At 41.1% G+C, this 12,367-nt stretch overlaps 1 long non-coding RNA gene across 1 annotated transcript; it reads right to left on the bottom strand.

Annotated features, from left to right (window-relative positions):
• Positions 1-1,390: 1,390 nt before the first annotated feature.
• Positions 1,391-1,883, bottom strand: LOC143420526 (uncharacterized). The gene is made up of 2 exons (XR_013100358.1): positions 1,572-1,883; positions 1,391-1,495 (listed from the first exon to the last, which is right to left on the bottom strand). It is a non-coding gene; the product is annotated as an uncharacterized LOC143420526 (long non-coding RNA).
• Between the last annotated feature and the right edge of the window lie 10,484 nt (positions 1,884-12,367).

Genomic DNA, 12,367 nt, shown 5'->3' with positions numbered 1-12,367 from the left:
GTTAGGGATGTGCTTGACCGGCGTATACGACAGCGTGTACCAGTTCCCACGAATATCCAACAACCTCGCACAGCCATTGAAGTGGAGTGGACCAACATTCCACAGGCCACAATTGACAATCTGATAGACTCCATGCGACGATATGTTGCACTGCATGAGGCAAATGGTGGTCACACCAGATACTGACCGGTTCTGGGTCCCCAGACCCCCAATAGCGCAAAAAACTGCACATTCCAGGGTGGCCTTTTGTTGTGGGCAGTCTGAGGTACACCTGTGCACTACTCATGATGTCAGATCAGCATCCTGATGTGGCACACCTGTGAGGTGGGATGGATTATCTCAATATAGCAGATGTGCCCACTACCACACATTTGGACTGATTTGTGACCACTGTTTGGGAGGGATGGTTATATTGTGTATCTGGAATGAATTTTAGGTCTCTACGTCCATCCCATGGGGAATGGGAGCAAAAACAAAAGTGTTGCGTTTATATTTTTGTTCAGTGTATTAAATGACTTTAAAAAACAAGAATTGGGTGCATGAGTTTGAATTTATCTTGGATTTTCTCTATTTATACATTTAACTGTACACAGAGGGTTAAATGTATAAACACAGGGTTAGTCACACTTCCATCAGACAATTCTGGTAGCCATCAACAAGCTTCATCCATCCATCCAGCCAGCCAGCAGCCTAAGCAGAGAAGCCCAGACCTCCCACTCCCTGACCACCTCCTTGAACTTGTCTGAGGCGTTGTCATGGCGTTCCCATTCCAAAACCAGTTCTGATATGTGTTTCGGATCATTGTTCTGTTGGAATACCCGACTGTGTTCAAGTTTCAACCAGCCGGCACCACTGAGTGGAAAACAGCCTCAGAGCATAATGCTACCACCACTCCCCGTGACAGCTGGTTAAACGCTCTCACCAACACAGACCATTTTGAGTCCCAGCAGCTTCTCTGGGCAGGTCAGCGGCTACACGAAGACTCTCATCAGTAACATCAAACTATGTGATAAGAATCTTATTTTTGACCAGCATTGTATTATTTTATTATCATTATATTTAACTGAGCTGCTTTTGTGTAACAACATTTGGGATACTTGTATATATATTTTATATTTTAAATTTAATTCTTCGGTTTTGAATTTCGAATTTCTCAAAGGTCATTCAATGTTGTTTCTTCCATCTTAAGCAATGTTTAAAAGTCAGCTTTTGAAACAGTGCAAACTTTCATTTTCAGCCAGTAACTTGAACTGTTAGCACACACCTTTTTTACTAACTCACTTTTCACATCAGTGTCTCAGTCCTCACTGGCTCCAGCTAGTTCAGAACACAGTTGTCATACATTTAACTGCAATATGGACCCAAAGACTACACTCATACATACAACTGATAACTGTTTGAAAAGGTTTATTTGTAAAGGTGGAATGAGTAATCAGAAAGCCAGTATTTGACTCTAGAGGGAGTATTCACAGCTGGAGCAGAGCTGGAGTTTCTGCTGAACAGGAGAGTAGATGTTAACAGTGGGCAACTGGTATCATCTTGCAAAGTTTAATATGATTCTGATGCCTTACTTGCTGTTTTCTTGAATAGGTGATTCAGAGGGGCAGCAGGCAGACAGACGGGGGGAATTCCAGTGAGGAAATAAGAGATTCAATAGAGAGCAGGCAGGTGAGCTGCAGGTAAGTCCTTGGTTTTGTAGTTGCAGTGGCTGTTTGGCTCAGCCAAGTTAAACTGGCTGTGCTCATTAAACTTCTTGAAGTTATGCAGGTCAGTGAACTTGGAAGCGTAACACAGGCTTCGGGCAGACAACTGGAGAACAAATGAGAGCAGAGAATTACTGGATGAAACATATGAGAGCTGGAAAGTTAAAAAAAAAAAAAAAAGGAGGCCTATTTACCACCGTGATGGTGGAGTGTAGCAGCACCAGCTGGTTTTTAAATATCATGAGCTGATTAGTCAATGAACTACAGGTGTGGGAGGAAAAAACACAGGAAAAGACCATTCCACCTGCAGGCTGACCTGCGAGGAAGCAGTGGCCCACATCTTCACCTGAGAGCAGGAAGTAACAAGATGGAAGAAAGCATGAGAGAGAAGACAGGGAAGGAGAAAAAAAAATACAAGCCTGCCCACATCTAAGCTGGTGCTGCATGTCACTGCTGTTCTGAATGATTATTTTAAAGTCTTTGAGCCTTAAAACAGCTGCTTTTGTGATTTGGTGCTTCATAAATTGAACTGAATTAAGTTCTAAAATCTGTTTTATTAATTTTATTATCATCTGATCGGTGTATTCTGACTGTTCCATGCTCTTCTTTTAAATCTAGAGACGATTTTTAATTTGCTTTAGAGCAGACTTCCTCGGCTCATCAGTTTGACTGAATCTATGGTTTAAAACAAACCACAGCTGGTTTTCCAGTGTTTTTGGCTTCACTGCATCTGGATCTGTACACCTCTTTGGAACTGTGTGCTGCACAGGTTAAGCTTTTATTATAGAGTTATTATTAACTCACCCATCTAACGGGGGTGTGCATTAGTCAGAGCTCAGCCACACATGTCAGTAAGTGCTCCGTTTTCAAGGCTGTTTAGCTCCTTTGTGAAATAGTCTGATGATGTTATGAGAAAACTACGGCTGATAACAACATGAATGTGCACACTCTGCCACAGCTTAGATCATAAAACAAGGAGCACCAGTGATTCACACAAGGTCAGCCTCGGCCCACGGGCCCTGCTAACTGTAAATCACTCTTGATACCAGCAGCAGCCAAATGCTTAATATGTAAATGTCCTCATCACGGTGGCTGAACCTGGTGCCAAGCTCGTGGGGTGCTATCAGCCGAGGAAGCCCTGCAGTGGTTGGCAGGGAGCAGATGGGGACGGAGCAGATCCCTCTGATGAGAGAAGTTCACTGATTACACTAATTTAACAGTATGAGCTTCATTTCAGTCTGCTGGATTTGTGGATGTCATACAAGCCCTCTTTTCTTTTCTTTTCTTTTCTTTTCTTTTCTTTTCTTTTCTTTTCTTTTCTTTCTTTTCTTTTCTTTTTTCTTTTGCTTTGCCTCTGTCATGCTGCTGACTTTCATGCTCTTTGATGTTACCAGCAGAACTTGAAATATGAGAGTCTCTGAGTGTATGGACACAGGTGCAGGATATCTATTTCTGCCCTCATGGGTACAATCTTCAAAAATGTACACCTCAGGACTAATTATTTTTTATCTTTGAGGGCCAAAAACCTACACATGTATCTGATCAGGGTCAAAGTGGAGCCAATTTTCAGCCCAGAAGTCCACTTTTAATATAAACAAAGCCACAAATATAGTACGTAATCTACATTAAACAGTGTGGTAATATGCTGCATCTACTTTTAAATGAGCCCATTAGACCCATTACACCTTGCTACATGTCCAATATATCATCATTTAATATTTATGAACAAACACGTAATGGGGAAAGGGTGAGAAAAAGTGTAATGAGGAATGAAATCATGAAAAATAAATTATGTACAACGGAAAATATGTTTTAAAATAATGGCTGGATTTTTATTGGTCTGTCACCTGAGCAGGTGTAAAACTAAGATATTAAGTTAAAACTATTACCACAACAAAAGCTTCCAAAATATGTAAACAACAATAAAAATTGAGCACCAAAACTGCACACTGAATAAAACAAGCATAAAATATAAAGAACCCAACAACATTAATAATAATTTAAGATGTTTTCATCTGTGAGATCATTTTGGGAGGGTAATGGCTTGAAGTTCTTAATTGAAAAGGATAATTTAAGTGGAGCACCCTACTGCAAATAACAGCACAGACTCATTACAGTCAAATGCATTGAAGGTCATTAATGTTAATGTGCACTGATGAGACGATACAGTTGTGTCAATAACCTGCTGGGAAAATACATCATTTTTGCAGTTTAAATCAAACGATCAAGGTGTGATTGAAACACATACTTCCAGCTTAAACTTAAGAGGTTTTACTGTCATTTTATAAATGAGGTAAAATCAAAAAACTTTGAGAGATAAAGCAAAAAACAGGAGTCGGCAAATCAAAAATCTGGTAAATTCTTAAGAAGAAGGTTAAGAAAACCTCCTCCACAGCATCTAACAAAGTCAAGAACAGCTTCAAGGATGTAGGTGTCCCACTGTGAAAGTCTACATGAAGAGATGCCTTAATTAGTTTCATTAATAGAAACACACTCAACAACAGAAAGGTCAGATTAGACTTCATCAGAACACAGCGAGAAGAGCTGGCACATAAATAAATAACAATATTTGAACAGATGAAACTATGATGAACTTGAACCAGAACAATGGGAAGAGAAAAGCATGGAGAAAATGAGAAACAGCTCATGATATAATAATGGATTGCATTTATATAGCGCTTTTCAAGTCACCCAAAGCGCTTTACAATACCACTATTCATTCACTCTCACATTCACACACTGGTGGAGGCAAGCTACGGTTGTAGCCACAGCTGCCCTGGGGCAGACTGACAGAAGCGAGGCTGCCATATCGCGCCATTGGCCCCTCTGGCCCACACCAGTAGGCGGCAGGGTAAAGCGTCTTGCCCAAGGACACAACGACCAGGACAGAGAGCCCGGGAATCAAACCGGCGACCTTCCGGTTACAGATACGCTTCCCAACCCCCTGAGCCACAGTCGCCCCCTGATATGATGAATATGATTCATAGAAAAGCTGCAAAACTGATCCTACAGTGCTTCACGTCACCAAAGGATAATGGCTGAAAAGTCTTTTAAATTAAACAAATGAGATATTTTTCAACGATTGTTTTTTCATTAAAAACAATCGTTATATTTAAAATTATGCCAGCTTTTCAAATTACATTTGAGCCTCTGAAAATGAGAGACTGTGTGCAGAAGTGGCTGAAATTCCTAAACACTTTTTTGGGATTAAAGCTGAAAGTCTGCACTTCAGTCACATGTTGATTGTTTGATTTAAAATCCAACAGTGATGTACCGAAGCAATACTACAAAATCTGTCAACAAAGATTTTTTCTTACAAAGTCTTAAAATCAGAGTTACAAGTGGATGCCAATGCAAGTGGCAATGTGCTGCACTAAATATCTCAGTCATGTTTTCTACCACTTCTACGTTTTTGGAATTGAGTTAATTGAGTTAACTGGGTTATTTGACTAATAATACGACTTGCTGTGTTGTGCAGATGATCCAAGATATCTGATGCGCCAAGAAAACAACATTATGGTGGCTTGAAAATGCAGCTACATCCACCTTTTATCTTTTATCTGCCATTAAATCCAGATGTTCTTTCCAGCAGAAAGCCAATTTCCCAAATATAGAAATGTTACTTTACTTTTAAAGAATGGGATCTGTGAAGTATTATACTCGGTTTGCCGTGGAAATCATCTCTAGGCTGCTAAACTATCACAGTGGAAATGATTGTACATTGGCATTCAAAAAGGCTGCTTCTGTCTCCTCGTCCTTCGTTCCCAGACTTTCCATCTGAACGCCTCGCAGCTTGTGACTCTGAACAAACTTCTTTGGACGGGCAAAGAGAGCAGCTGACAAACTGGTTGTCCTGGGAACGCCGCGTGCATGCTCACTTTCCACTCGACATACATTACACTTCCACTTGACATGTACATTACATTACAAGAGACACACGCCGGGGAGAGGGGTGGGGGGGATGTGTGTGGGAGACAAGGACCAGGAGTTACTTTTCTGAGGATGCGGCTTGTCACAGCACATCACAGAGACAGCCGAGCTGCGAGCACAATAGGCAATTAGAAGCTCCCATGGAAGCAGAGGAGACATGATGTAGCTAATAAGGGAAAATAGAGGAAGGACTGGGTGTAGAAGAGGAGGGGGTGGTTGTTGTTGTTTGGATGTTGCATCCTTTGAAGAGTTTGATCCCGCCAGGAGGAGATTCACCTTAATTTACTTGTAGGAAACATCGGGAGCTTGAAGGGTTTGTGTTTGGGAAGTACACAGCAGCCACGCGCTCTGCTGTGATATCGCACATTTCTCACAAACACGCCATCAGCCTGCATGCTTCCCTAAATTACTCCATTTATAGCCTGGAGTGGCAGCAGGTGTTTGATTCTTTGTGGTGTAAAAGTCGACAGGAGCGGTGAAAATCTCCGCCGAAGCTTTCCGTCTTTCATCTCAGCCGCCGTCCCGTTTAGAGATGGCAGCAGCTGACCTAATTTTCCAGGAATGTGGACGCTTTGTTTTTAAGCCCATCGATACCCTTTCAATTGGCTGGATGCACGCTGACATATCTGTGTTGTCACACTTGTACCTTGCTGTGGGAAACGCCTTATCCATCGTGCAACAGCACTGGGGAGAGGTCTGACCCGCTTCCATATTCATTTTGCAGGCGTACAAACATAAAGAGCTGCAACAGTCAGTTCAACAAGCACAAGTCCTCTGGAAGAACTGAAAGTAATTTATTTTATTGAAGAAAGCCTGACCAGAGAGCCAGATTGACGTAGATAAAATAAGTGACGTACCATATATTAAACAGCCAAACAGAAACATGATGCACAAAGTTTTGAAATGTAAATTAAATGAGATTAATATGAGATGGCAGTCATGCACTGGGGCTGGAAACAGAAGAAGTTAAAGTTTTCTTCTTCAAACTTTTCCTGCATCTCCCTCTGTGGAGTCTGGGGATCTCTGAGCTGCTACACTGATGTGTGTCACAGCGTGGGAACAGCAGGCCAAACATGCACAAAAACAGCCAATCAAGAACAACCAGAGTGGCTGGTATTTCTACTGTTTGTTATCTTAATGCTGAACTGTTTGCATTTCTCAAAGCTTAGTCAGTTTGTCAGTTGTCATTGCATTAACTGCGAATGCACTGTGCAACTTTGTGCTCCAAATTAACAGCATTGCTCTGTGCTTTTAGTGATGCTGGTGACTTCACCAATGCACACTCCGTCTTTCACCACAGTCCAGATGGAGTAGTGCAGAATGTGATCGATCTGCAGTTTCTTCAAAACCTAGTCGAGCTTTTACTCCGAAGTTAGAAGTATTTATCTCTTTGCATTGTTACCAAACCACAATTAGTCGAAGACAGTTTGACATCTTTACGGTAACAAAGACAGTTAAGGCCTTTTCACACTGAGTGCTTTTGCGACAAAATTAGACGAAATTCAAATGCAAGCTTGTCGTGTATCATCCACAAACACCAAAAATGTGCTGTTTTTTTAAAAACTTTGTTGTTAAAAAACTGAATTTCAAAATTTGTAATTGATAACTGTTAGAGTCAAATTGTTAAATGCACACACACACATGGATACATATACAGTGGGGCAAAAAAGTATTTAGTCAGCCACCGATTGTGCAAGTTCCCCCACCTAAAATGATGACAGAGGTCAGTAATTTGCACCAGAGGTACACTTCAACTGTGAGAGACAGAATGTGAAAAAAAAAAATCCATGAATCCACATGGTAGGATTTGTAAAGAATTTATTCGTAAATCAGGGTGGAAAATAAGTATTTGGTCAATAACAAAAATACAACTCAATACTTTGTAACATAACCTTTGTTGGCAATAACAGAGGTCAAACGTTTACTATAGGTCTTTACCAGGTTTGCACACACAGTAGCTGGTATTTTGGCCCATTCCTCCATGCAGATCTTCTCGAGAGCAGTGATGTTTTGGGGCTGTCGCCGAGCAACACGGACTTTCAACTCCCGCCACAGATTGTCTATGGGGTTGAGGTCTGGAGACTGGCTAGGCCACTCCAGGACTTTCAAATGCTTCTTACGGAGCCACTCCTTTGTTGCCCGGGCGGTGTGTTTTGGATCATTGTCATGTTGGAAGACCCAGCCTCGTTTCATCTTCAAAGTTCTCACTGATGGAAGGAGGTTTTGGCTCAAAATCTCACGATACATGGCCCCATTCATTCTGTCCTTAACACGGATCAGTCGTCCTGTCCCCTTGGCAGAAAAACAGCCCCATAGCATGATGTTTCCACCCCCATGCTTCACAGTAGGTATGGTGTTCTTGGGATGCAACTCAGTATTCTTCTTCCTCCAAACACGACGAGTTGAGTTTATACCAAAAAGTTCTACTTTGGTTTCATCTGACCACATGACATTCTCCCAATCCTCTGCTGTATCATCCATGTGCTCTCTGGCAAACTTCAGACGGGCCTGGACATGCACTGGCTTCAGCAGCGGAACACGTCTGGCACTGCGGGATTTGATTCCCTGCCGTTGTAGTGTGTTACTGATGGTGACCTTTGTTACTTTAGTCCCAGCTCTCTGCAGGTCATTCACCAGGTCCCCCCCGTGTGGTTCTGGGATCTTTGCTCACCGTTCTCATGATCATTTTGACCCCACGGGATGAGATCTTGCGTGGAGCCCCAGATCGAGGGAGATTATCAGTGGTCTTGTATGTCTTCCATTTTCTGATGATTGCTCCCACAGTTGATTTTTTCACACCAAGCTGCTTGCCTATTGTAGATTCACTCTTCCCAGTCTGGTGCAGGTCTACAATACTTTTCCTGGTGTCCTTCGAAAGCTCTTTGGTCTTGGCCATGGCGGAGTTTGGAGTCTGACTGTTTGAGGCTGTGGACAGGTGTCTTTTATACAGATGATGAGTTCAAACAGGTGCCATTCATACAGGTAACGAGTGGGGGACAGAAAAGCTTCTTACAGAAGACGTTACAGGTCTGTGAGAGCCAGAGATTTTCCTTGTTTGAGGTGACCAAATACTTATTTTCCACCCTAATTTACGAATAAATTCTTTACAAATCCTACCATGTGGATTCATGGATTTTTTTCCACATTCTGTCTCTCACAGTTGAAGTGTACCTCTGGTGCAAATTACTGACCTCTGTCATCATTTTAAGTGGGGGAACTTGCACAATTGGTGGCTGACTAAATACTTTTTTGCCCCACTGTACACTCAATGCCTTAGGGTTTATGATGCACCATAGGAGTTTTTTTACAATGGGTGTTGCTGTAAACTGTGTGTCACAGAAGTAAAAGGCTGCTGTGGGGTGATGCTTCTTCAAAGTGGTCTGACACCAAGGGCAGAAGGGCTGCTCTGAGATCCTTCCCTTGCTAGCACGTGAAAACCGGTTGAGCTGTTCTGTCTTGCTTTGTTAACGGGAATAAGTCTGAACTAGCAGGCCTGTGGAAGCGCAGACCCAACAATAACACACAATGATGAGCTGGTCACCGTGTTTCTAAACAGTAACTGAGATTCTGGGTTCATCCAGTTCTCACGAGACGCCAGCAGCAGGGAGAATTTCACGGTTTCATCCAGGAGCTGAAGCTGTATCACGATCGCTTTCATGCATATTTCAGGATGTCAGAGGGGCAGCTTGAGCTCTTGTCTGCAGAGTTGGGACCACATCTGAGGACGCAGAGAAACTGATTGATCCGAAGCAGCGTCCAGCTGTGTGTCTGAAATAAAATAGTATTATTTCACTATTTCCATATCATTGTACATTCAGTACTGATGTGTGTTTTGATCTGCGAGCATGCTTGTTGCCAGATCCAATCGTCTGATTGGTCCGATTGCATGCAAAGAAGAGGAAAAACGCAAAACAAATCAAGCTAGGTTTGAAAGATCAAAATGCCACAAATTTTTCCTGCAAAATTATGCGATCGGTGTGAACAGTGAATACTTTTAATGCATAATATATTTGCGCATTCTACACATCCGGTGTTTAAAGCTCTTTAGTCTGGAAATGTTTTGGAAACACAGTAAAAAAGTTCTTTTACATGCCAGCCGTTGTGCATCACTTTTGGCTTCATGCTGCTGTTTGACGAAGATGAGCATAAATTCTGTGTAATAAACATTCAAGACTGTTACTCTGTCATAAGTGGTCTCCATCCCTCCAGTTGCTAAGTTTAAGTTATTTATGTTGGACCCCTCCTGGGGTAAAAGAGAGAAAATATAGAACAACAGCACAGGAAGTAAACACACTCACACACAAATAAATAAATCTATAAACAAACTCTCCACATCCAAATATAAAAATAAGTTCATTTGAAAATGTTACGTGTGCTGTATTGTAATATCTTTAGCACATATACAGGCAGATATTTCTGTCTTTGCTACTTAAAATTGTCCAAAAGCTTTCTCAATCTACAGAGTGCACTGCCACGTCCAATACCACGAAACCATCGAAACCTCATAAATTAACACCAAAAAGAAACATCTAGACTTCACAGGAACACCTGGTTAAATATTCTATCATTTATACAGAAGCTGTTGTTAAAAATCACAGATTTCTAACTTTGCCTCAGGATATCACATCTCCTCATCTCAGCTGCAGCTTTTCTGTACCTGCCATTCACTGCACATAAATAAGTCAATCATGCATAATCAAGTATTTGTTTTAGCTTCGCCATCAATTTAAAAACACTCTTCTCCTGGTTATTCTTCAAGCATCTAGACTTAAGGAAGGGGCATCATTGTGATTTTGAATCCACCGGTTGGCTGGGTGCCGTTTGTGTGGAGTTTGCATGTTCTTCCGGTGTGTTAAGAGTGGGCGAGAACAACCCACAGAGTTAAAAATATAACCTTGAAGCACAGGAGGGGAAAAAACATGGGGATGATAAACAGACACTCTGAGACAGGAAAAAGGGAAAGCGTGGCTTTATATATCCAGACACAATGAGGAGAAACAGCTGAAACTAATAAGGGGTAACAAGAGCAGGAAAGCAAGACTAAATATAGGACAAAAGAAACAAAGACTATCAAAATAAAACAGGAAGTAACTAAACAGGGAAGCATCTAACAGAGACAGGAGGGAAAATCTGAGGCAACAATAACTACAACTAAGAATCTAACGTTATAAGACCAATAGTTAAACTAAGGATAAAACAGAGAATATTCAGTAATATTTAAAATTTCAAAGTTTAAAAAAGAAAAAAAGAGAACAAACAAAAACAAAGTCAGTCTGTGTCTCAGAAGGAGGAAGATTACACTGTTCTCTTCAGGTACTTTGGCTTCCTCCCACAGCTTTTTACGTTAATTGATTATTCTAAAGTGGCTGTAGACAACCCTGCTAAGCAGGAAAAATGCATGGAAGAAAATATGAAAGGATCGTGTATTCCTGTTGCCATTCACCAGAAGAAAATCATCTTTGTCTTGCCTCAAAGTTTCAATTACTTTAAACAGGTCAAACAGTTATTTTGACTATTGATGCTGTGAATACTGTGGTGCTGTAGAGTGGCTGTATGTGAAGAACGCTGAGGGAAGTTAAAAAAGAAAAAGCAAACCTTTCATAGCTCTTATAACAGAAATATATACACTATATAACAATACAAATAAGTTGTTTGGCTTTTCTCTTTTATTGAGTTCTCACTCTGGTAATTAAGATATTACCGTTGTCCATTATTATTGTTATGTGTGTGTATCTATAACTATGGCCTGTATAAAGTTTAGTTTGTAATTTAGTTTTTTTTTTATACCAACCTCGCTGATGTATCTTGGTTTTCCACTTTTATCTTTTCATTTATTTGTTGGAAATAAACGAATCCATCTGAATGGCAGTCTAAAAGAAGCAGGAAAAGCTCGGAGAACGAGAGGTACACAAACAGAAATTAGAGACAGCAGCAGCAATGAACACAACGCAGACAATAACAAAAGAGGGAACAGAACAAAAGCAGCCGGTAAAACCACAACGAGAAACGAGAGACAGAAGCAATACAGAGGTGGTCGCTGACATTTATCAGCTATAATTGGTTTTAAGACTTAAAGGCAAAAAAGCAGATCTAACACCGTTGATGATGTTGATGTGAGTCAGACAGCGATAAAACCAACCAACATAGCATAATGTGGAATACTTATGCACAAAAATCTGACTACTGTAGCACCTAAGCAAATACTAACAATAGGTGTGTTTACCATGAACAAATAGAGTCTGAGCAGAAGAGCAGAATAGTTCTGCTTTCTTTCTCCTCCTACACTGATGCTACACCTTTACACCAGGTGCAGCAGCTTCCCCATCAACAATGAACACTGACAGTCTGCCCAGGCACTCTGCAAAATGTATAGACTTAGACTTTAAAGACTGTAAAGAATTATTTGACCCGTCCTTAAGTTTTTGGTATTCATGGATGATGGCTAAGAAACACTGGGAGACACAAAATGCACATTTGAATGGAGGAAACAGGAAGAAGCTGAGAATTCAAGCTTTTGAAGCCCAATAAATAAGACAGTTACAATCCTGCTGACACAGATGATGCTGATAATTTGTGTAGCATTATGAGTCCTCAGGAGAGGCTCTTGATGAGGCTGCAGCACTTCAGCACTGGAAAGGATATTCAGAGAAGGCCTGATGGTTGGAGAAATGTTCACAATAGATAATAATTCTTAAGATAAATACCGAATTGATCCTGCCCTGCTCTATCCAACC

Source organism: Maylandia zebra, linkage group LG9 (genome assembly GCF_041146795.1).
Source record: "Maylandia zebra isolate NMK-2024a linkage group LG9, Mzebra_GT3a, whole genome shotgun sequence".
Taxonomy (NCBI): domain Eukaryota; kingdom Metazoa; phylum Chordata; class Actinopteri; order Cichliformes; family Cichlidae; genus Maylandia; species Maylandia zebra.
The sequence above is the reverse complement of the archived record's forward strand: the minus strand, read 5'-3'. Positions and strand labels throughout refer to the sequence as shown.